Source organism: Triticum aestivum, chromosome 1B (genome assembly GCF_018294505.1).
Source record: "Triticum aestivum cultivar Chinese Spring chromosome 1B, IWGSC CS RefSeq v2.1, whole genome shotgun sequence".
NCBI lineage: Eukaryota > Viridiplantae > Streptophyta > Magnoliopsida > Poales > Poaceae > Triticum > Triticum aestivum.
In genome coordinates, this window is record NC_057795.1 from 585,905,774 (window position 1) to 585,932,986 (window position 27,213).

Consider the following 27,213-nt stretch of genomic DNA (forward strand, 5'->3'; position numbering starts at 1 on the left):
TGAATATTCATGACAGATGTGAGATTTGTTAATTAATGGTTTATCTAAGGTGGCAACTTAAATACACATCTGGGTGGATTGAGGCACCTGGGGTACCCAGTGATTGCCTGTTTTTTTGGAAATCCCAGGGTTACCGTGTGATTTTCCTATGGACCGCCACCCAGGCTCAAAGGGATCATAAGATAATTCATGCTAGTAACTTCCGTGTGCAGCCACAAGCCATTATGGGCTCTGGCATAGTTGACTAAGTCATGCGAACTCTTATAGTGGTGGACTAGCAGATGTAGGGGATGTAGGTGTACCGGTCTACCCATCGTAAGGTGCTAGCGCTTCTGAAAGACTATGTCTCGGTCATACGTTTCTCAAACACCCTGTAGTGCAAGAAACCAAACGGAGGCAATCGAGTCTTGTGGGGAAAAGTGCGCAAACCTCTGCAGAGTGTACAAACTAATCATGATTAGCCGTGTCCCCGGTTATGGACATCTTGAGTATCTAGTACTTGAATATCATGTGAATCTCAACATGTTACTCTAAATTTAATATTGTTGGGTTTTGTTAATGAAATCTTTTAATTGGGATTGAGGATGCTGTCAACCATTCTCAATGTTTAACAACCACCATGATAGTTAAATAAATTATTCCTTTGTAGTAGGGAAAAACTGGCTTTATGCAAAATTTTAACCATAGAGCTTTACCACCAGCCAAATATGCATGTAGTATAGCCTATCTCCATTGAGCACAGAGACTTGATCCATTCGGGTCGGGTCACTACAGGAGGCTCACCTCGTTGTCGGGTGGTAGGTGCGACATATACCAACTAGTGGCTTATCGTTGTGGGAGCCAGTAAGACATCGCCGGTGCCTAGAAATGGGATAAGGCGAAGACATGCTCGCCGGCGAATCTTACCCAGGTTCGGGGCTCTCCTAGGAGACAACACCCCTAGTTGTGCTCTGTGGGGTCTCCGCATGTCACTAGATCAACACAAGTAGCTATAAGAGGCTCCTTGAGCTGTTTCGCTAGAGGTAGAAGAAGGGCAAGGCTAGCTCTCCTCCTCTCTCTCTATGTGGTGTCTAAAACTCCAAGAGATCAACCCTTTGCATGGGTGTCCTAGGGGGTTTATATAGGCCTACCCCCTAGGGGTACAATGGTAATCCGGCTGGATGTGGGTCCAAGCCGTCAGTGTCTATAGATGTCGGCTTCTCTGCCGGCCGCTGGGGCCCGCCGACTGGTGGATCTCGCTAGCTGCTGGCCTCTTGGCCAACAGGCTGGGCCCGCCGCCCGGGGGTGTTGTCGGTTGCTGGTTACTGTAGCCTTACTCTTGGTGATGATAGCTTTGTCGGGGTAAGCATGGCTACAGTGCCGCCGCCTGGCGGGCATTCACTGTAGCCTTAACCCATCTTATCCTCTTAATGGAGCATAAACTTCCAGGGTGGGAGCTAGCTGACTGTTAGGAGCTGGCCTCCTCCCAGGCCGACTAGTCAAGCTCGACCACCTCCTGATATCTCTCTGGTAGGAGGGGCCTGCCGCCTGCGGGCCGTACTGGCAGCCTGTCGTGGGTGATGTCATGGTCAACATGGCAACAGTGCCGCGCTGGATGGGGAGTGGCCGCCCCGTACGATGCACTATGGCCACGCTTGCTCCAGGATTCAGGGGCGGTAGGCTTTACTGTGGCCACGCCATGTCTTATTGCTGTTATGTGGGTGCAAAATTTGAGGGTATGAACCAGGCTGCTGCCCCCTTCGAGAGAGCTGTTTGATCCTTGCCGCCTTCCAGCAGCCGGTCGGTGGGTCAGCCGGCCAACAGAAGGCGGCCCCGCATCTTGGATGCTTGAGGGCTCAGTCGTCCCAATATTTTTTGAAGAGCCAGGGGAGCCGGTTAGGCTACCCATGGTCATTTACTCCGACACTCGTCCTCGGAGAGCAGAAGGTAGTTACTGTCCTCCAAGTATTCATTCATGGCCTGTTGATCAGGGCTAACTCTCCCATCTTCCCGTTCATCCTATTCTGTGGTTGGCTGAACGGGGTCTTCATTGTCTTCGGCACCGTCCGGAGTATTATTTTACCCTATGCCGGTATTGCTGTTTTTTCCACGACGTGGTTTAGAGCGACGCCGCTGACGTCGGCACTTCGGCTGTATCTCAGGAGGTTTAAACACAACTGGATCCTTTTCATTGTCGTTGTTGTTCTCTTTGGGTGTATCCACCATGTATACGCCATACGAGTAGGTGGCTGTCCAGCACCCTGTAAGCGGTGGTTTTTGTGCCTGCTCCTCTCCGGCATCGTCGTCCATACCGTCGATGTCTTCGGAGTCGTAATCGAGCATGTCGGTTAAGTCTTCGACAGTGGTATGAAGTGGGTGGTGGGTGGGAAGCGGAATTCTCTGCCATCAACATCCAATCCAAACCGGTTATAGTTCGGCTGAGAATCTTCTGATAAGGAGAGGGCTTTTAATGAGTTTAGCACATCGCCAAGAGGCGAGTGCCGGAAGATGTCCGTGGAGCTGAACTCAGTGATCGGTGCTTGATCAGGTTCGATGGGCCCGGATGCACGCGGTTCGGAATCTACGGCCGGAGATGAATCCGAGGTTCCGGTGACACGGGCCCCGCTAGAGGTGGGATCTGTGTGCGGATCCAACACCGCTGAGTCTGCGGCTTCCGTGGAGGGGTTGAGCTACCCATCCTTGGATGAAGCAATCTGCTCCGGATCTAGGGCCAGAGCGGTTACAGGCGCTATCTCCTGAGCACGGTCCAATGACAAATTTAGGTCATGTTCATCGTGGTGGCAGGGAGTGGCGGTCATGGGCTCGAATCCGTCGAAGATCAAGTCCCCACGGATATCGGCCACATAATTCAAGATTCCAAAACTGACCTGATGGCCAGGGGCGTAGCTATCAATATGCTCTAGATGGCCAAGCGAGTTAGCCCGCAGTGTGAAGCCGCCAAATACGAAGATCTGTCCGAGGAGGAAAACCTCCCCCTTGACTGCATTGTTGTAGATGATTGACGGATCCATCAAACCTTTTGGTGACGACGTAGCGGAACTCTCAATGAAAGCACCAATGTCGGTGTCAAAATCGGCGGATCTCGGGTAGGGGGTCCCAAGCTGTGCGTCCAAGGCTGATGGTAACAGGAGGCGGGGGACACGATGTTTACCCAGGTTCGGGCCCTCTCTATGGAGGTAATACCCTACTTCCTGCTTGATTGATCTTCATGAATATGAGTATTGCAAGTGTGGATCTACCACGGGATCGTAATGGCTAAAACCCTAGAAGTCTAGCCTGTATGATTATGATTGCCTCTACGGGCTAAGCCCTCCGGTTTATATAGACATCGGAGGGGGCTAGGGTTGTACAAAGTCGGTTACAGAGAAAAGGAATATTCCTATCCGAACGCCAAGCTTGCCTTCCATGCCAAGGAGAGTCCCATCCGGACATGGGACGAAGTCTTCTATCTTGTATCTTCATCGCCCAACAGTCCGACCAACGCTACATAGTCCGGCCATCCAAGGACCCCTTAATCCAGGACTCCCACAACCGTAGGTAGCCGTAGCCCTGCCGAGCAGGCCTCTAGCCACCGTCCCCGACGCCGAGCTCGCCGGCGATCCCCTTCCTCTGCCCCTCCCTCTGAAGACCCGCTCGAGCTCAACTGACTTCTATAGTGTGTCTTTGGTGAACCTCTAGTCTACGCTGGTGTTGTTGGACTTGCTGGATCGGCCCTGCCTCGCTAGAATTTGCAACTCCGATGAGCTCCGCCTGCTGCAGCTGCTGGAGACGACCACGCCGACCTCGTCCGACCACCATTATCCAAGCCACGGGTACGTGTAGGTGCGCAAGAACCTCCGCTACCCATTCCCCCCTCTCAAATTGGCAGTCGAGCCCTCCTCGCTGAAGAGAGCTCCGGCGACTCGCCGCCCTCCTCTGTTTCCCTCTCTCTTCCTTCAAAACAGATAGCGGGGGCCCACTGTCAGCCACTCAGCCGCACCCGAAGCGGTATAAGTGTTGGTGCCCCATGGGTTTACGCCTTCGATGTCACCCCTGGTTTTCTTTATTTCAAATTTAAAACAAATTTTGACCAGAACTTTGACTAGCTGTAACTCCTAAACTACAAGTCCAAATGAGTTGATTCCTTTTGCACTGTGTTCTTACTGGAAAACCCTAGCAGCACACCAAATATGAGATTTTTCTCTGCTGTCTAGATTTTCTGGAAATTTTCAGAAGTGATTTTGATATTTTCTTTTTTCCATTTGAATTATTTTCAGAAGAGAAGCTTGTCTTGAATGCATCCAGGAGGAGTGTGAAGCTCCTTTGAACTAAGGCAAGCCACACAAACATTTTCATGGTGTCTTTGCAATATCCATGATTTTTCCAACTTGAATATATGATGTTTCTTCCATATAGTTATTAAATTAATAATACTTATGTTGGTTATTTTGTCATGAGAAAGATGCTTAGTTTACAGAAGTTAGTGCTTGAACTAAGTGAGATATAGTATAAGTAGATTTACTATGTGATCTTGTTATGAGTATGGTATCATGAGCATTGTTATTTCATTTATGCATGATGAGTTTTATATGGCAAATAAGAAACTAAAAATGATGAGTACCAATAACAAGTGAAAAAAGACTCACCAAAGTTGAGTGATGATTGGTGCAAGTAGAACTTTTTGATGAGTTGATCTTTTATTTTCAAGTGATATGAGATGCATGTCATATGGTTGCATGAGCATCGCATATGGCGACTCGAGCATTTTATTTCAAGTTAAACCTGATATTAATTGAACTTGAACATAAAGTTGATCGGGTCATGGTGCTAGTGAATCGGGCTGACCAGTGCAACCACATTTGCCTTGTTATGGGAAGGCCGTTAGTCGGTATGTTGTCATGCCTCTTGTTGGTGCCTCCAACGAGGGAAGGTTATGGTCGTGCGTTACCCTAGCTCGGTAGGAAGACATAACCTTGTGTGCCCATTGTTGTTGAGATGGTACCTTGTCCCCGTTTGGGAATGCTTTGTTTTGCCACGACGGTGGCCGTTTTGCCTTTGGTAGGCACGGGGACACCCATTACTTAGCCCAGTGGGGAGTTAGTCGGAGTGGCCGAAAGAGTGTCATGGCAATGGGAGAGTTCTGTCGGAATGCCGTTGGTCCACCCGAATGGGAGTGCGAGGCCATGGGTTCTGTCGTGGAATAGTCTCAGCAGATGTGCTACTGTGAGGACTTAATGATGGAGCCATCGCAACTAGGTTAGCTTAAAGGGGTTAAACAAGACAAAGGACACAGGAGTTTATACTGGTTCGGCCCCTTGCGGTGAAGGTAAAGGCCTAATCCAGTTTGAGGTGGTATTGCTTATGTCTCGATTACCATGGAGCGAATACGCTTGGCCTAGCTTTCGATTTGTTGTTTCTTGCCCTGAACCGCCGTCGGGGCGTCCCTTTATATACACAGGTTGACGCCTAGCAGCTCATGGAGTCCCGGCTGGCTCATAGACAACATGTCCGGCTCGGTGACTAACTATACATGTCTTACAATACAAGTCTTACACATATGGCGGTTTACTCCTACGGGCCTTAAGTCACCCTCGGGCCTTGGGCCCTTGCCTGTGAACCGCCATCTTCAATATCCTCATGGGCTTCGCCTATATGAACCGCCATAGGTATAACCTGGCCCCTCCTGGGCGGGTCATACCTAATAGTTATATCCCCAACATTAGGCCCCGGACTGCTTTGAATCCATTCATGTCAATCTTCAACACTTATAAAAATCCTTCCTTCTTCATTTGTACGAAATCTCATAACCTGCCATGACATAATCTTCTATAATCATGGTAACTTGCCATGATGTCACCTATCATTAATTTACACAATATCCAATATATCTTAACGGATCCTTATCTTTAATAGACGTCCCAAGAATCGAGGCGCCCGAGCAGCTGGATAATCATTCTTTGGTCTCCTTGTTTTTCATGCCCACTTGTTAGCCTTCTCCTCATAAATAGGGTCTAACATCCCTTATTTCATTCTCCTCCTTCTCCTTCTCGTCTTCCTCCTCCTCCCGCGACTCATCTGCCACTGCGAGCTCCGCCGCCACCGTGAAGTTCATCGTCCTCCTCGCCCCTAGTAGCTGCATCGACCTGAAATAGGACCAGAGAACACCGACGCTCCACCGTAGTTCAACTGCATCTGTAAGTGTTCCACCTCCTATGCTCCAGATCCACATTAGGGTTAGTCCTGTTCTTCGTAGTTCTTCGCCGTTCTTCGATGTTCTTTGCCTTACTCTTCAACCGTAGTAGCTTTTGATCTGAATATAGCCTATAACTCGTGCGGTAGCAGTTCAGCCTTTACTTTTAATGTCAGTAGACTTTTTCCTCTGCTGCTTCTTTTAGGTTTTAGAATTTACTGCATTTTCTGAATTGCCACTGATCCAAAATTATAGTTTCAGTCTGTGAAACATGTTTGTCCAGTACTTAGCAAAATTTTCTTCCTGATAGATCAGCCTGGCCATGGCGGCTTACATCACCAGTTGTAGTTAGATTCAATACTTAACAGATTTCACTCTTGATCGATATCAATCTGGACATGGCAGCTTACATCACCAGTTGTAGCTAGTCATTGATACGTCTCCAACGTATCTACTTTTCCAAACACTTTTGCCCTTGTTTTGGACTCTAACTAGCATGATTTGAATGAAACTAACCCGGACTGACGTTGTTTTCAGCAGAACTACCATGATGTTGTTTATTGTGCAGAAAACAAAACTTCTCGGAATGACCTGAAAATCCACGGAGGTAAGTTTTGGAAAATATAAATAATACTAGCAAAAGATGAAGACTAGGGGGCCCACACCCTATCCACGAGGGTGGGGGCGCGCCCTCCCCCCTGGGCGCAACCCCCTATCTCGTGGGCCCCTTGGAGCTCCGCCGAACTCAACTCCAACTCTATATATTTCGTTTCGCGGAGAAAAAACCAGAGAAAAAGTTTCATCGCATTTTACGATATGGAGCCGCCGCCAAGCCCTAATCTCTCTCGGGAGGGCTCATCTGGAGTCCGTTCGGGGCTCCGGAGAGGGGGATTCGTCGCTGTGGTCATCATCAACCATCCCCCATCACCAATTTCATGATGCTCACCGCCGTGCATGAGTAATTCCATCATAGACTTGCTGGACGGTGATGGGTTGGATGACATTTACCATGTAATCAAGTTAGTTTCGTTAGGGTTTGATCCCTAGTATCCACTATGTTCTGAGATTGATGTTTCTATGACTTTGCTATGCTTAATGCTTGTCACTAGGGCCCGAGTGCTATGATTTCAGATCTGAACCTATTATGTTTTCATGAATATATGTGAGTTCTTGATCCTATCTTGCAAGTGTATAGTCACCTATTATGTTTTATGATCCGACAACCCCGAAGTGACAATAATCGGGATACTTCTCGGTGATGACCATAGTTTGAGGAGTTCATGTATTCACTATGTGCTAATGCTTTGTTTTGGTTCTCTATTAAAAGGAGGCCTTAATATCCCTTAGTTTCCACTAGGACCCCGCTCCCATGGCAGGGTAGGACAACAGATGTCATGCAAGTTCTTTTCCATAAGCATGTATGACTATATTTGGAATACATGCCTACATTACATTGATGAATTGGAGCTAGTTCTATGTCACCCTATGTTATAGCTATTAAATGAGGAATCACATCCGACATAATTATCCATAACTGATCCAATGCCTACGAGCTTTTTACATCTTGTGATTTGCTTATTTACTTTTCCATTGCTACTGTTACAATTGCTACAAAACTATTATCTTTACTTTTTCTACTATTACCATTACTATAATACCACTTTGCTACTAAATACTTTGCTGCAGATACTAAGTTATCTAGGTGTGGTTGAATTGACAACTCAACTGCTAATACTTAAGAATATTCTTTGGCCCCCCTTGTGTCGAATCAATAAATTTGGGTTAAATACTCTACCCACGAAAGCTGTTGCGATCCCCTACACTTGTGGGTTATCAAGACTAACTTTTGGCGCCGTTGCTGGGGAGCATAGCTGTATTCTTTGAGTCACTTGGGATTTATATCTATTGATCACTATGAGGAACTTCAAAGACGAAAGAACTAAGATTTTTCCCTCAACTACGAGGGGAGGTAAGGAACTGCCATCTAGCTCTGCACTAGATTCTCCTTCTGTTTTGAGTAAGCTTGTGACGCCTAAACCTGCTACTGCTATGAATTCTGATATGTTGCATGTCATTGATGATGTCACTTCTTCTATGCATGATACTTATGATGAAACTACTTCTGTGCGTGATACTACTGTGCCATTAGGTGAATTTCTTGATGAACAACTTGCTAGGGTTAGAGAGAATGAAATTATTGAAGATGTTATTACTGATGATAGTGATGACGAAAGTTCTCCCCCTGATTATGAATTACCTGTTGTTCCTGAGGGTTATGTTATGAATGAGGAAGCTGCTAAAGCTATTTTTTCTTGCAAAGATAGATATGATCTTAAAAAGTTATTAGGTAAATGGAAGCAGCAATCCCTTAATACTAGAATGAAACATGACCCTGCTTTCGCTACTTCACCTATCTGTGTTACTGATAAGGATTATGAATTCTCTATTGATCCTGAAATAATTACATTGGTTGAATCTGATCCTTTCTATGGCTATGAATCTGAAACTGTTGTGGCACAGCTTACCAAGTTGAATGATATAGCCACCCTATTTACTAATGATGAGAAGTCTCGCTATTATTATATCCTTAGTATATTTCCGTTCTCATTAAAGGGTGATGCTAAGACTTGGTTTAATTCTCTTGATCTTGGTTGTGTGCGTAGTCCCTAGGATATGATTTATTACTTCTCTGCTAAATATTTTCCTGTTTATAAGAAACAAGCTGCCTTGCGGGAAATATATAATTTTGTGCAAATCAAAGAAGAGAGTCTCCCACAAGCTTGGGGGAGGCTTCTCCGATTACTTAATGCTTTGCCTAATCATCCTCTTAAGAAAAATGAAATACTTGATATCTTTTATAATGGACTAACTGATGCTTCCAAGGAATACTTGGATAGTTGTGCTGGTTGTGGTTTCAGGGAAAGAACAGCCGACCAAGCTGAATTACTATTGAATAATATGTTGACTAATGAAAATAATTGGACTCTTCCTGAGCCAATTCCTGAGGCAATTCCTGAACCGATTGAGCCAACTCCTGAGCCTATTCCTAAACCCACTCCTAAGAAGAGGGGTGTTCTATTTCTCAGTCGTGAAGATATCCAAGAGGCAAAGATATCAATGAAAGAAAAACGTATTAAAGCTGAAGATGTTAAGAATTTACCTCCTATTGAAGAAAGACATGGTCTTAATTTACCGCATGTCGAAGAAACGCATTGTCTTGATAACCCGACACACGTAGTAAAGGTAAATTCTCTCTATAGATATGATAAAGTTGAAATTCCCTCTACTAAATTTCATAGCCCATGCTTAGATGAATTTGATGACTTTATGGGTAGACAAGAAAGTTTTAATGCTTATGTTGGTAGAGAATTAAAGAATAATTCTTTAAAGATAGGACGCTTGTGTGATTATATGGCTAGAGTTAAGGTGAACTTAAACTCATTAGCAAATATGCTTCTATGGTTACCACTCAAGCTGAGCAAGTACTTAAAGCTCAAAGTGATTTGCTCGATGAATTAAATAATAAACATGACTGTTGGTGGGAAACGACACCTATGGGATCACTGGAATCCCTACTACGGTTGCGGGGCACGGGATTGTGAGAAGAGCGGGACTAACAGACAGCACAAAGGGGATTTACCCAGGTTCGGGCCGCAAAGATGCGTAAAACCCTAAGATCCTGCTTTGGTGGATGTATTTAGTGTTCTCGAGCTCGTGAACTAGCTCTGGGTGTTGCCAGGTTCGAAAGAGCCAAATCCTTCTCAAGTGCGCCATGGGCCTCCTTTTATACGCGGAAGGGGCTGCCACAGTGGCCCACAGGAGGTGGAAAGTGGTACAGCGTTGTGAGCTTATCGTTGGTATTACAGGAAAAAGCGCATTTAATGTGAGGCTTAGGTGTCCCTTCGCTTTATCGGGGACGGGAGCGAGGCCCATCCCATCCGACGCCGCTCCACCTCGATCCGACACGCACCCTGGCCAGTGATGCATGTGGTGCCATGTAGGCAGGCTAGCAGCTGAGGTGGCGCGGTGGTGGAGCCTCCACGAAGATCTGCATGCCGCCATGTGGGTGCATGCTGAGTTGGCCTAGAAGCTGCATCCTGCCACGCGGGTGCCTGCCCAACTGGTTGGGCTGGTAGCTGCATGCGAGCGACGGCAAGGAGTTGGTTGGTGCGGGCCTGGCAGTGGCCCTGCTGTCGCTTCTGGCTAGGTTTTGTTGGGTGTGCAGGCAAGGGTCTTGCCGGGTAGCCCGGCAAGGGTCCTGCCGCGGCGCGCTGGCGTCCTTGGCAAGGGCCTTGCCGGCAGTCCTGTGGATTCCTTCGGTAAGGATCTTGGTTAGGTTTGTTGCTTTTCAATCCTCATCCGATCATGGGTATTCTATGTCTTCACAAAGATCTGCATGCCACCATGGAGGTGCCTCCCAAGCCTTGATCCAACATGGTTGTTGGAGACTGTGGCTCGAGGGTGGCCTGCTCCACTGGTGTGGGTGAGTTACCCCGGCAAGGGGCCTGCCGAGGCTGCCCCCGGCAAGGGTCTTGTCGGGGCAACCTGCTTTGCCCGTCTGCGCTTTGTGGCCTGGGTTCTTGATGTTGTCTTGTTCGTCTTGTGCCTTCGGCTTCTCTTCGGCTTCCGTTTCCTGCCCTGTTATGCGCGGCCGTGGCGGGTGGCTCTAAGTGCCCGTGCACAAGTAAAGGGGTCAAAAGCAGAGCCCCTACTTTTGTACACCGACAGGAGCCCCTGGGCCTGGGCCATACATAAGCGTAGCGTGTTGTTGGGCCAGGCCCAGAATAGTGCGCGGGTAGTTGGGGCATATTTTTACCGCGGTAACTTCTCCGTCCGCTGCGCTTCTCCACGCCCCGCGTTGAACGCGCGACGTGGAGGTCGTGCGCGCGCGCATGACGTGGGTGGCGTGTGTGGGACGGTTCTTGCAGGCATGCGTCGTATCGCAGTTAATGGGAAAGGAGGCATCCCGTGCCTTCCCCGTAAAAAGGAATAACCGCGGGCGCGCTGCTCACTTTACCCCCCTCCTCCTTTTGCCTCCTCCAATCTCAAAACTACCGCCCCCTCCTTCATTCTTCTCGACCTCCCCTGCTTTTGTCCATCGCCTCCGTGCTTCCTCCATCCTACGCCTTTTCGCAACCACCATGGCGCCCAAGTCCACCAAAGGAAAAGGAGGATATAGCTACTGAGTATAAACCGGCCAGGAGGGCCCGGTTCACCCTCGACAATGTTGAAGCCCACGAAGATCCAGATGATGGTGCTTTACTAAAGGAAGCATAGAAGCCCGAAGCCCAAAGGCGGATTAGGGCCCATAGTGGTAAACCACCATGATTATGTAAACTTGTAGTATAAGTTAGGAAAGGAGAGACCGAGCCGGACACTTGTATGAGTCGGCCTCGGGGCTCTGTAAACCGTCCGGGCGTCAACCTGTGTATATAAAGGGACGACCCGGCGGCGGTTCAGGGACGACAGACAACAACTCGAGACTCAGGCAAGCGTATTCCGCTCCCTGATCATCGAAACCCGATCAATCCCATCACAACTAGACGTAGGCTTTTACCTTCATCAAAGAGGCCGAACTAGTATAACTCCTGTGTCCCTTGTCCGATTTAACCCCTTCAAGCTAACCCATTGCGATGGCTCCACGACTAAGTCCTTTCACAAGGACATCTGACGTGATAATTCCACGACAGTTGGAACCCACCGTGGGGCTATCGCACGATGGTGTCGAGTTCTTGAAGGGGTACGTGATCGGTCGGATGACCAAAAGTCGTCGCGGCAAGCTCTACATCGACGACAAAGGATGGGGCCCCGAGGCCAGCTCAATCGAGTACGGGTACCGGGTCCCCTTCAGAGGAATTCATGTCTTCATTGGCAAGATCGGCGAACCAGGCCCTGAGCCGGACATCTGCACCGACCTCGTCGAGACGGCTCAGCGTGCGAGTCCAGCCCGGGTTAAGCCCGCCGTGAAGCGTGCGTTCGTAGGATGTGTCCATGGGATCGGATCTGAACCGGTGTCTGAGGGCGAGACGGCTGTATATTCTGACGGCGAGTCATCCACTGGCGAAACCGAGTCCTTATACCAGATTCATGGCGGTATGTTCGAGGGATATTCCGATGGCAACAGTATTCCGGACCTCCTTGAAGCACCGACTCGGGTTAATATTTACATGGCCGGCACGCAGCCCGTCTTGCAGTCTTCATCTACCGCAGCAATGAATACCGGATCAGTGGCCGCGGCAGGCACCTCGGCGCGCCGGCCGGCGCAGGTTCTCTCCGGTTTAATGGACGCTTGGGCGACCTTGTTAACCGCGACAGTCACCCCTGATACGCAGGATCAACACAATGCGGAAGTTTCGAGACTGAAGGAGCAAATTGTGCAGGCTAAGGAGGACCTGGTGGCTGAGGATAATAGGATGGCTGAGGAACAGGCCGCTTTAAACGCTCAACCACAGCAGATACAAGAACAGAATTACCGTCTCATGCTAGATCGGACCGCGTCGGAGGATATGATACAAAGGAAGTATCGGTCGCGCCTGCCGCCGGTTTACAAAGGGTTAAATCTCTTTCAGACGCCAGGCGCTGGGCCGAGCAGTCCGGCGGCCGCAAACCGAGCTGAAGCGTCTAGGATAGCTCCGGATCAACCACGAGCAACGGAGCTACCCCGACGGATAGTTAATCCGCCGCAGTATGTGCCTACACCACGGGGTCACTTTTCGAGCCCTCTAGATAACATGATTGCTGCGGCCTCACGCTTGGCAGCCATTCCAATGGAAGGAGATTCGATAGAGGCAGTTGAGACACGGCGGGCGAGAGATCTTCTTGAAACCGTTGTAGTGCAGCAATAGGCTTATTCATATAGCCGGGATAGAATCCATTCAACCCCTCTTCCGAGCCCAAGTTACAGCAGGCAGATGGACGAACAGGAAGTATCTAGCAGCGCGCGGCGTCGCAATGCTCAGGAGGTAGTGGATCATGGCAGGTCACAAAGGGACGGTGCTTTGGGTCATTATTAACCCGCCCCGGTTCAGGCAGCAGTGTCGGTTGACAGAGGCACCGGGCTTGGTTTCAGTTCCTGGGGAGTACCGTGCCTTATTCCGGCTCTCCGTAACATGCGTCTGCCCAAGGATTTCAAGGGTCCACGCAAAGTACCTAACTACACGGCGGATCAGCCGCCTGAGGCGTGGGTTGAGACTTATGAGATGGCAATGGAGATGCTGGATGTAGATGAAGCAGCTTGTGCAAAGTACTTCACGATGATGCTGGAAGGGACAACCCGCACTTGGTTGAAAAATCTGCCGGCTAATTCCATCGAGTCATGGGATCAGTTGAAGGCCCGGTTTATAGCCAATTTTAAAGGCACGTGCAAACAGCCCATGTCCATTGTAGATCTGGATGCTTGTGTTCAGGGTGAGAACGAGTCCACAACTCATTGGGTGTGCCGGGTCTCAGAAGTTTTGCACTCGTCCGACCGAATTAACGCTGACCAAAGGATTATCACACTGGAGCGTAATTGCCGGTTTAAGTCACTGAAGGAGAAGTTGGGACAGCTCAAGCGCCACTGCAACGACCTGGGAACCCTCATGGCAGCCTTGGTAAAATATGTCGATTCTGATAATACCAAGGATCCCGATTCTGATAATGAGAAACCGGAGAAGGGAAAGAGGAATGGCGATGCGAAGGGATAGCAGCACAACCAGGGAGGCCATGGGAATAATGGTAAGCGTAAAGCGGATTCAGAATTTGTGGCTAATGCTAATGTGCAGCATCGTAAGGGTAAACCGCCCCAGCGCGGTGGGGCGATTAATCAGGAGCGCTTGTTGAATCAGCCCTGTCCAAAGCTTGGGACCAAAGAGGTCCCTACAAGACATCTCTGCAAGGATTGTAACATTATGAAGGATTTCAAAAATTCTGATCTCTTCCGGTATGATCAGGGTCCGTCGGGTGGTTCAGGTCCAGGTTTTCGTGGTGGTGGCGGTTCAGGCTCTGGGTTCCAGAATAATCATAGCAACCAGAACAACCAAGGTAGTAATAACCAACAGAGTAATCAAGGGAATCAGCAGCAGTCGGGTTACCAGAGTCACCCGAAGCAACTGAATGGTGGACAATATCATGTATTCACCACTAGTCTGTGCAAGCGTGATCAGAAGCTGCACAAGAGGGCAGTCAATGCGGTTGAACCGGCAGTTCCACGCTATATGCGGTGGTCGGAACAGCCTATTGTGTGGAGTAGGGATGATCATCCGCCCCGGGTTGACAATCTGGGTTAGCTAGCTCTAGTGGTGGCACCTCAGGTGGGGGGTTACAAGTTCACCAAAGTACTCATGGATGGAGGAAGAAGTATTAATATTCTGTATTATGAGACATTCCGCCGCATGGGGCTGACAGATAAGAATCTTAAACCGTCCAATACTGTTTTCCATGGTGTGGTACCAGGAAAGTCGGCATATCCAGTGGGCAAGATTGCCTTGGAAGTTGTGTTTGGGGATGAACATGATTCCCGGTCTAAGACATTGACTTTTGAGGTGGTGAGAATCCAGAGCCCGTATCACGCACTTTTTGGGCGACCGGCTTATGCAAAATTCATGGCGAGGCCTTGTTATATTTACTTGTAGCTCAAGATGCCGGGTCACAAAGGAACCATCACGGTTCATGGAAGTCGAAAAATGGCTTTGGATTGCGAAGAGAGTGATGCGGCTTACGCTGAGTCGGTTTGTGCTACAGAGGAGTTAAAGTTTTACAAGGAGAATGTTGATCCGGCAGATATGACCCCTCTGAAGAAGCCCACCACTGAGCATGACCCAACCCTACATTTCAAACCGGATGACGAGACTAAGCTTGTTGACTTTGTACCTGGCAATTCGTCCAAGCAGTTCAGCATCAGCACCAATCTGGATCCAAAATAGGAAAGCGCGCTCATCGAGTTCATCCGTGAGAACCGGGACATTTTTGCATGGAAGCCTTCTGACATGCCAGGTGTACCGAGGGAACTCGTTGAGCACACTGTTAATATTGATCTGAAGTTTAAACCGGTCAAGCAATTTCTTCGTCGCTTTAATGAAGAGAGACGCAAGGCAATTGGGGAGGAGGTAGCCCGGCTGTTGATGCTGCTGGGTTTATCATTGAAGTGTTTCATCCTGAATGGTTGGCTAATCTGGTGCTGGTTCTTAAGAAAAACGGGTTTGGCGTATGTGTGTGGACTACACGGACTTAAATAAAGCTTGCCCAGCCGATCCTTTTGCTCTCCCGCGTATTGATCAGATCATTGATGCGACGGCGGGTTGTGAGCGCCTGAGTTTTTTGGATGCTTATTCAGGGTACCATCAGATTAAAATGGCAGTTAAGGAGTAGGAGAAGACAGCTTTCATCACTCCCTTTGGAGCCTTCTGCTATGTTTCTATGCCCTTTGGGCTCAAGAGTGCTCAGGCAACTTATCAGCGTTGTGTGCAAAATTGTCTTCACACGCAGATTGGGCGTAATGTTCATGCCTATGTGGATGACATTATGGTAAAATCCAGGAAAAAGGAGACATTGATAGCTGATCTCAAGGAGACGTTTGACAACCTTCGGGTTTACAAAATGATGCTTAACCCAGATAAGTGTGTCTTTGGTGTTCCGGCAAGTAAGCTGCTCGGTTTTCTTGTGTCTAACAGGGGCATTGAGGCTAATCCGGAGAAGATCAAGGCAATCACATCCTTGGCTAAACCGACATGTATCAATGATGTTCAGCATCTCGCAGGCCGGATTGTAGCCCTCAGCCGGTTTATCAGTCATCTGGGTGAGAAATCCATTCCATTGTATCAGATGCTGAAGAAGACGGATGATTTCGTCTGGAGTGATGCGGCCAATGCAGCCTTTGAGGAGTTAAAGCGGCAGTTGGTTGAACCGCCAGTTCTTGCAGCCCCAGTTGATCATGAACCTTTACTACTATATGTGGCTGCTAATGCCCGAGCGGTCAGTATGGCAATTGTGGTAGAGCGTAAAGAGGCTGGGAAGGAATATCCGGTTCAATGACCGGTATACTACATTAGTGAAGTTCTGATCGAATCAAAAGAACGCTATCCGCATTGGCAGAAGTTGGTGTATGGGGTTTTTATGGCCAGTCGAAAGCTCAAGCAATATCTTCAAGGTCACCCCATCACAGTGGTTAGTTCTGCTCCCTTGGGCGATATCATTCAAAACAGAGAAGCAACTGGCCGGGTTGCAAAGTGGGCAATTGAGCTTGGTCCACACGGTTTGAAATATGTACCTCGAACAACCATCAAGTCTCAGGCTCTTGTGGACTTTATCAATGACTGGACCGAGTTTCAAGAACCGGAAGAGAAGCCGGATAATACATACTGGACTATTCATTTTGATGGATCAAGGCAGTTGGAAGGCTCGGGGGCTGGAGTTGTCCTTACTTCCCCTCGAGGTGATAAAATTTGCTATGTCCTCTGCTTGATTTTTCCTTATACTAACAATGCAGCTGCGTATGAAGCTCTGCTTCATGGTCTCCGTGTGGCTAAAGAGATGAACTTGACCCGAGTTCGTTGTTTCGGAGATTCTGATCTGGTGGCTCAGCAAGTTTCTGGGACTTGGGATTCTAAGGATCCACTCATGGCGGCCTACAGGCATGAGGTAGATATTGTGGCTGGTCACTTCAAAGGGTATCAGGTTGAGCATATTTATCGGCACAAAAACGAAGTAGCAGACGCTTTGAGACGGCTTGGATCTCAGCGCAAACCGGTACCTCCTAACACCTTTTTAGATATCTTGCATAACCCGTCTGTTAAATTGCCAACAGAAGAGGATCTGGCTGTTCCTGATCCGGAGGCTCAGCTGGTGGCCGCTTTACACGTTGTGACGGATTGGACGGTTCCATATCTGGCGTATATGAGCCGGGGTGAGCTACCAAATGATCAAGTCCTGGCCCGACAGATAGTCCGGCGATCCAAGTCCATGGTTATTCATAATGGCGAGTTACACCGCTGTAGCGTTTCAGGCGTATTTCAGCGTTGAGTTTCACAGGAAGAAGGCCAAGCGATCCTCCGGGAAATTCATGAAGGGGATTGTGGTCATCATGCCGGTTCAAAGTCCTTGGTTGCAAAAGCTTTTCGTCATGGGTTTTACTGGTTGACAGCTCATGTTGATGCGGAGGATGTGGTAAAGCGATGTGATGCTTGTCAAAAAATTTCACGCAGAGCTCATGTTCCGGCTCAGGAACTACGGATGATTCCCATCACTTGGCCTTTTGCTACATGGGGGATTGATATGCTGGGACCCTTTAAATGTTCCCAGGACAAGAAGACCCACCTATTGGTAGCAGTTGATAAATTCACCAAGTGGGTTGAAGCGGAGCCTGTTAGCAAGTGTGATGCAGCTACGGCGGTTCAGTTTCTCAAGAAGATTATTTTCCAGCATCATCAAGGATAATGGTACCAACCTTTCCAAAGGTGAGATGGAGGATTTCTGTCAGAGAGAGCACATCCGGCTTGACCTAGCATCTGTGGCGCACCCTCAATCCAACGGTCAAGCAGAGCAAGCTAATCAAGAAATTTTAAAGGGTCTTAAACCCCGGCTCATGATTCCCTTGAAGCGGACGCCGGGTTGTTGGGTGGAAGAATTACCTTCTGTGTTGTGGAGCATCAACACCACCCCCAATCGATCAACAGGTTACACGCCTTTTTTTATGGTATACGGGACAGAGGCGGTTCTCCCAAGTGATATACGTCATGATTCGCCCCGGGTTGCTAATTACGTTGAAGCGGACAACGAGAAAGCCGCCAAGAGGCACTGGACTTGCTAGATGAGAAGCGGGATATGGCTTTGGCACGGTCGGCGGCTTATCAACAAGACCTACGGCGTTATCACAGCCACCGGGTTAAAACAAGAGCCTTTCAAGAAGGTGACTTGGTGCTCTGGCTTATCCAGGATTAGACCGACATAAACAAGTTATCCCCGCCTTGGGAAGGACCCTTCGTGGTCGGCAAAGATCTGCACAACGGATCATACTACCTCATTGACGTTCGAGATGACTCACGCAAATCTGAGGAGGAGACCCGGCGGCCCTGGAACATAGCTCTCCTCCGGCCTTACTACACTTGAGCCATAGGCTCTTTTTTATGTACATATTTTGACAATGTATATATTATCATCAGTAAATAAATCAGCATCCTTGCCCTAAAGCGGGGTCTCTGCTGTTTTTTCTCAAATATTCTTTGAGCTACCTGGGGGCTTCCGCTGACAAAGCGGAATACTACCTGTTAAACCGGCTATCACGCCACAAAGCTTGGGAGCTTCACACCCAAAGGGCCAAAGAGAGTTTAGATGCTATGCACAACTCAAACATAGGCACCTAATGAGCACAGCTCATCCCGTTACTTGGGGGCTCCTTGGTCCAATACCAAACAGTTTGAATGGACCCTTGTAGCTGGGTATCGACCCACGGCTTGGAAGCCTAGTATATTTACCTAAAACCCCGGGTTAACCTGCCTTCATCAAGTAAGAAACTCCTATCCAGGTCATCCTGGCACGGCCCTCCGAACGTTTGACAGTTACTCTCCTTGAGACCCTGCACTTGTCAAAGTTAAAACAGTGATTAGTTAGTTGGAGGTCCATCTTAAAAGGCTTTGTTAGATGGTTCAACTCAGTGGCCTGGCAACCCACAAAAAGCCTCGAATTTAGGCCTGGCAGCCCCCAAAAAGCCTCGACTACATGGTTTCTTTCGAGTTTTGCTGAATTTTATGTCAAACCGATTTTCTTGGTTTGATCAGTCATTTTCTTAGCCCTGTATTCTTTAAACTGGCTTGGTTTGCAGCTACACGTTGACAGACCTTATCTTAACCCGGAGTTTCTTAACCCGGCCTGGTGTTGACTACCTGTGAACAGCTTGGATCATCTAGCGTGAATCATCACCCGGCATGACTTACTCTAAGACATCGGAAAATGATGGAGATACAAATAATCCAGATTTGGATTTTTTACCCTTATTACAATACAAGTTGGCCAACCAACTAACCAGGGATCTTATATCTCCGGTATGTATACTTTCATATTTTTATGATTTGATTATCAATCCGGCCTATTTTGGGCATTATGACCCGTCCGGCGGTAAACCGCTAGGACCCCTTTTGTCTTTTTATGCACACAGGAGTTGCATATTCTGATACTTGGAACACAATTGACATTGATATGGCAAATCTACACAAAATATCTCCTTTTGCACGATGGCAGCAGATCATCATAAGTTTTTGCTACCCTATTACAAGGCACTCCGAGGCCCAAAATATGGAATTGTTTTCACATGGACAGTTTATGACATACCAACCGCCTTGACGGATTAAGCTTCATCATCGGGTTGATGTGAGGTAGATGGGTCATCTGGCGTCGGTTCAGCCTCCTCCTCATCCAATGGCTGGAAGTCATTGGTGGTCCAATCAATCCGGGTCAAGGCCTGAAAGACAGCCTCTTCACTTATAAGCTCAGCCGGGTCAACATCAGGGGCGTAAGTATGCTTACGGATTGGTGGAATAAGGTTCTGCACTTCCGGAATCACAACTTCAACCCATCTGTTGTTTGCATCATAGAAAGATTGGTGAACCGACAGGTTCGCCTCTTCTGCTAGTTGACTCGCCAAAGGACGCATCTCCCTTGTTACCCATTTTGGGGCATCATTGTCAAATTCTTCGACATTTTCTTGTGCATTGGGGAAGCCTTTCGCTATATCAGCCGGATCAAGATCAGCTATCCATGCCTTGCCTCGAGTCAGCGCCAGCAAAGTGCCTGCCCGAGCAGCGGATCGCTTCAGCTCTTCTATTTGCGCTGGCGTCATTGAGAGGCGATCTAGCGTGTCCTTGATAAGTGTTGGTGCCGCATTGTCATAAGAAGTTGCGCATATAACCCGTTGAGCACCGGCATACAGCTGTTCAATCAGTGTATATGCAGCTTTGAGCTTCTTCCGCATGTCAGAACCTAGATGAGCAATGCGACTACCTATATCGGTTCAGGAAAGGCATGTCAAAGCGATGAACTTTCAAAGAGTCATAGAACTTTGGCAACCACTGCTTACCAAATATTGCAGAGGTCATGGCATTGATTTGGCGCTTCAATCCAGACAGTTTTGCTATCACCGGTTCAAGAGCTGCTTCAGCAGTCTCCGCCCGCTTCACCAGTCTGGCCTTTTCGGTGTCCTAGTTGGCCTGTTCAGCCTTAAACCATTCTTTAAGCTGCTCCATGGTGGTCAAGGCAGTTTTCAGCTCATCCTTAGCCTTGGCGGTTTCTGCTTGTTGGGTTTCCAGATTTGCTCGAAGATCAGCAATTTGCGAGATTTGTTGATATATTTCACTCTGCAACAGTACGAGAGCATGTCAATATCTTTGTTCAAAGTCCCAAGCATATAACTAGTTATACACTTGGCACTTGGGGGCTAATGCGGATCATTTTTATGCTGGTACTTGAAGTCCCAAGGATTAATACAAGTTTTAATCATGGCACTTGGGGGCTAATGTGTGTTTGATCAGAGTATCGAGTATACAAAGTCCCGGTTTGACTTTCTCAAGACAAACCGGCCCTTGGGGGCTACAATGCAATGAAGGTACAGAACAAGGAGCAATAATGTTTACCTCATAGCGCTCCTTCATCAGATTTACTAAACCGGCTTCATAATCACGGCTTGTGTACAGCCGGTTCAGGAAGCCGGAGTGAAGATCTTCAGCAGAGAGATCGGTATAAGCAGACAAATCAGTCTTCCCCTTCCCCTTGCCCATGGCAGCAAATTCATCCTTGGCAGTGTGCTTTGATAGAGCAACCGGATTACCAGGGGCGTTATATGCAGTGCCTGTAACAACAACATCATCATCCTTGGCCGGGCTGGAAGAATCAATATTCTGAACTAGACTTGGTGCTTTCATGGCAGGGCTTGGCGGTTTGTTAGTTGGACTTGGCGGATCAGTAGTTGAGCCCCGTTGTTCCGCTGCTGGACTTGGAGGAGCAGGAGGATGTGAAGTGTTAGCTTCTACATCTGGTTCAACTTCTGGCGGGTTAGCATTACCATCTTGGTTCTGCCCAGCAGAGCTGTCCATGGCAACTTCAGGGTTTTCGTCATGATGCTCTGGCGTCTTTTCCAGATCAACTTCAACAGTAGGGTCGCTGGTCTTGGCCTTCTTGCTTAATCGAGCTTTGGCGCTACAACATCAAAAGTTAGAGTATGATAAATAGACAAATAAAGAAATAAACTATGTAATACTCACCCAGCGACAACTTTGAGAGGAGGAAATGAGTGGTTGACGAACCGCCAGATGAGTTGGAAGAAGCCTGGTAATTCGGGTCAGACGGATTGAGAGGGCATCGGAAGAAACCTTTTAAAGGATAATGTTTTTCAGGAGAACAAGTCACCTCTGGACGGTGTTTCCGGGAGGGCGTATCAGCTAAACCGGATGAGGTGATTTGTTGACCACTATGCCGGGTTGTGCGACGTTCTTCGACTTGCCGTGTCTTCAAAGAAAATTTTGGATCCAAATGAGCAAGGGGGTGAGATTGTTTTACTTTTCGGACTGTACGGCGAATTCTTTGAACTGGTACAGGATCTGAGTCGGAAGAAAGAAGAATTACTTCAACATGATCTGCATGGCTGGCCTCAGTGTCATCCTGAAGATGGTCATTGTCAATAAGATGTACGAAAAAGGAGCCAAGTGAGTCAAGTTCTATCTCAGCATCTGATTCCTCCTCCTTCGGCGGGTCAGAAGACTCGGCAGTCTTCTTCTTTCCAGGTTTCTTGGTGGCCTTGGTTTTTACACGAGGAGCACGGGCCGGTTTAGTCCGTTTCCAGAAAGAGCTGTTGGTCTGAAATTGAGGCAAAGAAAGGTTAGTACATGAACTTTACCGCCGGCGGTTTATTGGAGACGTAAGAAAGAGCCAAACCGGTTTGGCTTCATGCAGAGATTGGTTCATCACGCATCCTCTTTACACATTCGGCGACTTCAAGGTCGGTCATTACTACTTCGTGATATCGTTGAGGGTCTTTTACATTGCCGGTATACTCATGCATTAATCCGGGGTGGCGGCTCAAAGGCAAAATGCCCCAAGAAACCCAGCGGCAGACAAGATCAATGCCAGTTAAACCGTTGGCCATCAGAGCCCGGAGTTTGGCAAGTTGAGGAGCAAAATTCTTCCATTCTGCGGCAGTTAAAAGTGGAGGCAATGGGTGGCCATTGCTAAGCCGATGAGGGCGGTAACCCGGCAAGGGATTTTCTCCATCAGGAGCAGTGTTCCGGCAGTAAAACTAGGTCTGGTTCCAATTTTTAGGATGGCTATGATGTTTGGCATGAGGGAAATCAACTTCTTTCCTTTTTTGAATTGACACGACACCAAGCTCTGTGTTGGGACCATCTGAGAATTCTTTGTGGCGGTTCAGATGAAAGAAATCCCGGAACAACTCCACGGTTGGCTCTTCTTGAAGATAGACTTCACAGAATACATGAAAGTTGCATATATTTGACACAGAGTTCGGACCAATATCTTGCGGATGGAGTTGGAAGCTTGAGAGGACATCCCGGAAATTTTTTGATCCGGGCGGACTAAATCCCCGGTCTAAGTGTTGCATAAAAACAATCACCTCTCCTTCTTGAGGTTCAGGTGGACATTCCGATTATGGAACTCGCCAGTGGAGAACCCTTTTTGAGGCTAAGGCACCAGTGGTGACATAACCATTGATTTGTGTCTCCGTGATCCGGGGCGGAACCCAATTGCAAGCAGAAAATTGCTTCGACATTCCGGAAAGAGGAACTGAAAGTAAAAGTGCCGGTTTAAGGTGGTTAATTCAGTGTTAAACCAGAGAAAATACTATGCAAGTTCAGTTGGCGTTTTAAGAGAGGGCTAATGATATATGTCGGATTAACTATCAAAGGGGTTAAACCGCCTGTAGGCAAAAGGGCCAGAATTCGAAGTATTGACAGAAACAGGTTTCACACAATGGTCAAATTTATTTGGATCTGCCACACATCCGTAAAGCAATTTTCTCTGTGAGCTCTAAAGATGCTAAATAGAGCAGGGAAGGCCATGTACTCTACAAAGGTAAAAGAACGATCTGCTAGCATTAAAAATGGACGGAGAGTACCTACCGCATGAGATCTACACTGGTATTGGGTCAAAACTATCGCAGCAGGTGGAAGAACAAAGAAGGATGAAGAACTGTGCGGAAGAACTCAGGAACCCTAGAAACAGATCTAAAGACGGAGGAGAAAGGAAGATTACCACTGCAGATCTACTGTGGAAGAAGGGCGATGAAAGTCTGGTCCATTTCAGGTTGATGCAGCGGCCTTTGTCGGTGCAGATCTCGAAGGTCGCGGACGGCGGCGGAGCTCCAGAGCTTGGGCGTCGTGAGGAAGAAGAAGGCACAAAAGGGGAAAAGAGAGAAGGGCCCTCGGGCCATATTTATAGACGAGAGAGTAAAAACAGCAGGCGCGGGAATCAAGGAGCCCAAAATGGCAGAATGAGTGCATCTGTCGCCTCGATTTTCGGGATAACCATTAAGTGAAGGGAATCTTTTTTAATTATTGTTTACAGAGATGATGTCATGATGGACCGTTGCTGCGTCCAGAAGATGACGTCACGGCGGTTTACAAAGTTTCAGGAGAAGACAATATGGCGGTTTATGAAAATACAAGAAGATGCCTGCAAGAGATATTTGAAGTATTGAAGATTGACATGAACAAATTCAAATCAATCTGGGGCCTAATGTGGAGGATATAGCTATTGAGTATAAACCGGCCAGGAGGCCCCGGTTCACCCTCGACTACGTTGAAGCCCACGAAGATCCAGATGATGGCGCTTTACTAAAGGAAGCATAGAAGACCGAATCCCAAAGGCGGATTAGGGCCCATAGTGGTCAACCGCCATGATTATGTAAACTTGTAGTATAAGTTAGGAAAGGAGAGACCGAGCCGGACACTTGTATGAGTCGGCCTCGGGGCTCTGTAAATTGGCCGGGCGTCAACCTGTGTATATAAAGGGACGACCCGGCGGCGGTTCAGGGACGACAGACAACAACTCGAGACTCAGGCAAGCGTATCCCGCTACCTCATCATCGAAACTCGATCAATCCCATCACAACTAGACATAGGCTTTTACCTTCATCGAAGGGGCCGAACTAGTATAACTCCCGTGTCCCTTGTCCGGTTTAACCCCTTCAAGCTAACCCGTTGCGATGGCTCCACGACTAAGTCCTTTCACGAGGACATCTGACGTGATAATTCCACGACACCTGCTGTCGCTTCTAGCAAGGGTTTTGTTGGGTGAGCAGGCAAGGGTCTTCCCGGGTAGCCCGGCAAGGGTCCTGCCGCGGCGCACTGGCGTCCCCGGCAAGGGCCTTGCCGGTGGTCTTGTGGATTCCTTCGGTAAGGATCTTGGTTAGGTTTGTTGCTTTCCAATCCTCATCCGATCTTGGATCTTGGGTATTCTATGTCTTCACAAAGATCTGCATGCCACCACGGAGGTGCCTCCCAAGCCTTGATCCAACATGGTTGTTGGAGACTGTGGCTCGAGGGTGGCCCGCTCCACTGGTGTGGGTGAGCTACCCCGACAAGGGGCTTGCCGAGGCTGCCCCCGGCAAGGGTCTTGTCGGGGCAACCTATTTCGCCCGTCTGCGCTTTGTGGCCTGGGTTCTTGATGTTGTCTTGTTCGTCTTGTGCCTTCGACTTCTCTTCGGCTTCCGTTTCCTGCCCTGTTATGCGCGGCCGTGGCGGGTGGCTCTAAGTGCCCGTGCACAAGTAAAGGGGTCAAAAACAGAGCCCCTACTTTTGTACACCGATAGGATCCCCTGGGCCTGGGCCATACATAAGCGTAGCGCGTTGTTGGGCCAGGCCCAGAACGGTGCGCGGGTAGTTGCGGCAGATTTTTACCGCGATAACTGCTCCGTCCGCTGAGCTTCTCCATGCCCCACGTTGAACGCGCGACGTGGAGGTCGTCCGCGCGCGCATGACATGGGTGGCGTGCGTGGGACGGTTCTTGCAGGCATGCGTCATATCACAGTTAATGGGAAAGGAGGCGGCCCGCGCCTTCCCCGTAAAAAGGAATAACCGCGGGCGTGCTGCTCACTTTACCCCCCTCCTTCTTTTGCCTCCTCCAATCTCAAAACTGCCGCCCCCTCCTTCCTTCTTCTCGAGCTCCCCTGCTTTTGTCCATCGCCGCCGTGCTTCCTCCATCCTCTGCCTTTTCGCAACCACCATGGGGCCCAAGTCCACCAAAGGAAAAGGGGAAACCAAAGATGCCGGGGAGGCGGAGCCATCGGAGAGCGAGCTGGCAGCGCGACGGGCGCAGTTCGCCCTCTTCCCCTCGACGGTTGACGTGCCCGTGCTTCGGGAGATGTTCAAGGATCTGTGGGGACTGAAGACGGGGCATCCAGCCACGCATGTCATTCCCGCCAGCGCCGGGGCCTCCCCAAATCGGTACGCCTTCTTTGTCGACTATTTCTCCTGCGGGCTCTGCCCCCCCTTTTCTGATTTCTTCAAGGACATCATGCACACTTACGGCTTCCGCCTTCCGTATTTCACCCCGAATGTCGTGACGTGCATGGCTCGCTTCGCACATCTCTGCGAGGGGTTCGTCGGGGTGCACCCCAGAATGGTGCTCTTCCGCCATTACTTCTCCCCTCGGATCCAAAAGGGGGGCGTCATTACTGGCAGCGTCGCTTGGATCCCAAGGGCCAAGGGAGCATACCCGGATGGCGCCATGAAGGAGAGGTGGGAAGAGTGGCGGGGCCGGTGGTGTTGGATCGAAGAGGAGAACCCGTCAGTGTTCTGCGAGGTCCATCGAGTGGCGCCGGTCCGCGGGAAGGACTGGGGCAACGTCAATGCCGCTCACAATTGCCACCACCAGGATTCTCCGGCTCACCGAGGCCCGGCTCACCCTTGAAATGATCGGGGCGGACTTCATCCGCCGCCGAATTGCCCCTATGCACAACAAGGGGAGGCCGACCTTGCTCTTTGTGATTGCCGCCTACATCATGAGGCTCCGCCCCGGCCTCGACAACAACCTGACGGTGCTAAGGCACGCCCACCTCTGCCAACGGATCTTCCAGCTCGAGGTTAACGACGAGGGCGTGGTCGAGCGGTCCGGCATGGTTGCCAGGGCCGCCGTGAAGGCCGGCAAGGTCATCAAGGAGCTCGTTTTCAGGCTGCCGGCGGGAGTGGTCCCGCTGAGCAACAACTCTCGTCGGTCCGAGATCATTGCCATGATGACGCTTTTCAACACGCATGGCCTTGACCCAAACTAGGTTGAGCCGGACGGGCTCAAGGTGCAGGAGTTATTTGACACCTTGCATGACGTGTACGTCACCACCGAGCTGCGTCTTATCCAGGCCACCTCTCCGGCAGAACTGGACTACATCGCCGCCAGGGTGGATGAGGCAAAGCTCGTCGAGGAGGCTGGCAGCGCCGGCAGCGTGGCGGACAAGGCTACGGCAGAGGCGGAGGAGGGGGAGCTCGCCCGGTGGGCAGCAGCCGCTGGGGAGGCCAGCGGCACCGGCACCGGGGCTCCCCTCATTGAAGGCGCAGCCGATGGGTCGTCGTCGGAGGAGGGAGAGGGGGAGAAAACCGCGACTGTCGATCGTCCAGTCGCCGGAAGAGGGCTGGTCCTACGGCGGGCCACCTCCGGCAAGTCGGTCCGCCTTGCCCGGGCCACGCAGCTACGACAAGCCCAGGAAGTGCCTGTGTGCCAGACAAGGGCGGTGGGGATGAATAAGATGGCGAAGGCCACGTCTTCAAAGAAGAAGTCATCTGCTACTTCGTTATCCAAGCGCGCTAGGACGCCATCACCTCCCCCTTTGTTGGCAAGAATCGGTGCAGGGATCGCGTTTGACTTTGGGCCTCTCAGCCCGGAGAGGAAGAGGAAGACAACAGAGGAGGAGGAGGAGGAGGAGGAGGAGGAGGAAGAGTAAGCTCTGCTTTCTCCCTGCCCTTTGTTCCTTTTTTTCTCCAGTGGTGCCGTCCATTCTGAATTAGCCTTATCTTGTAGGGACACGGAGATGTTGGCCCAGAGGGTGAAGAGGGCCAGAATTTCGACGAGTGGCC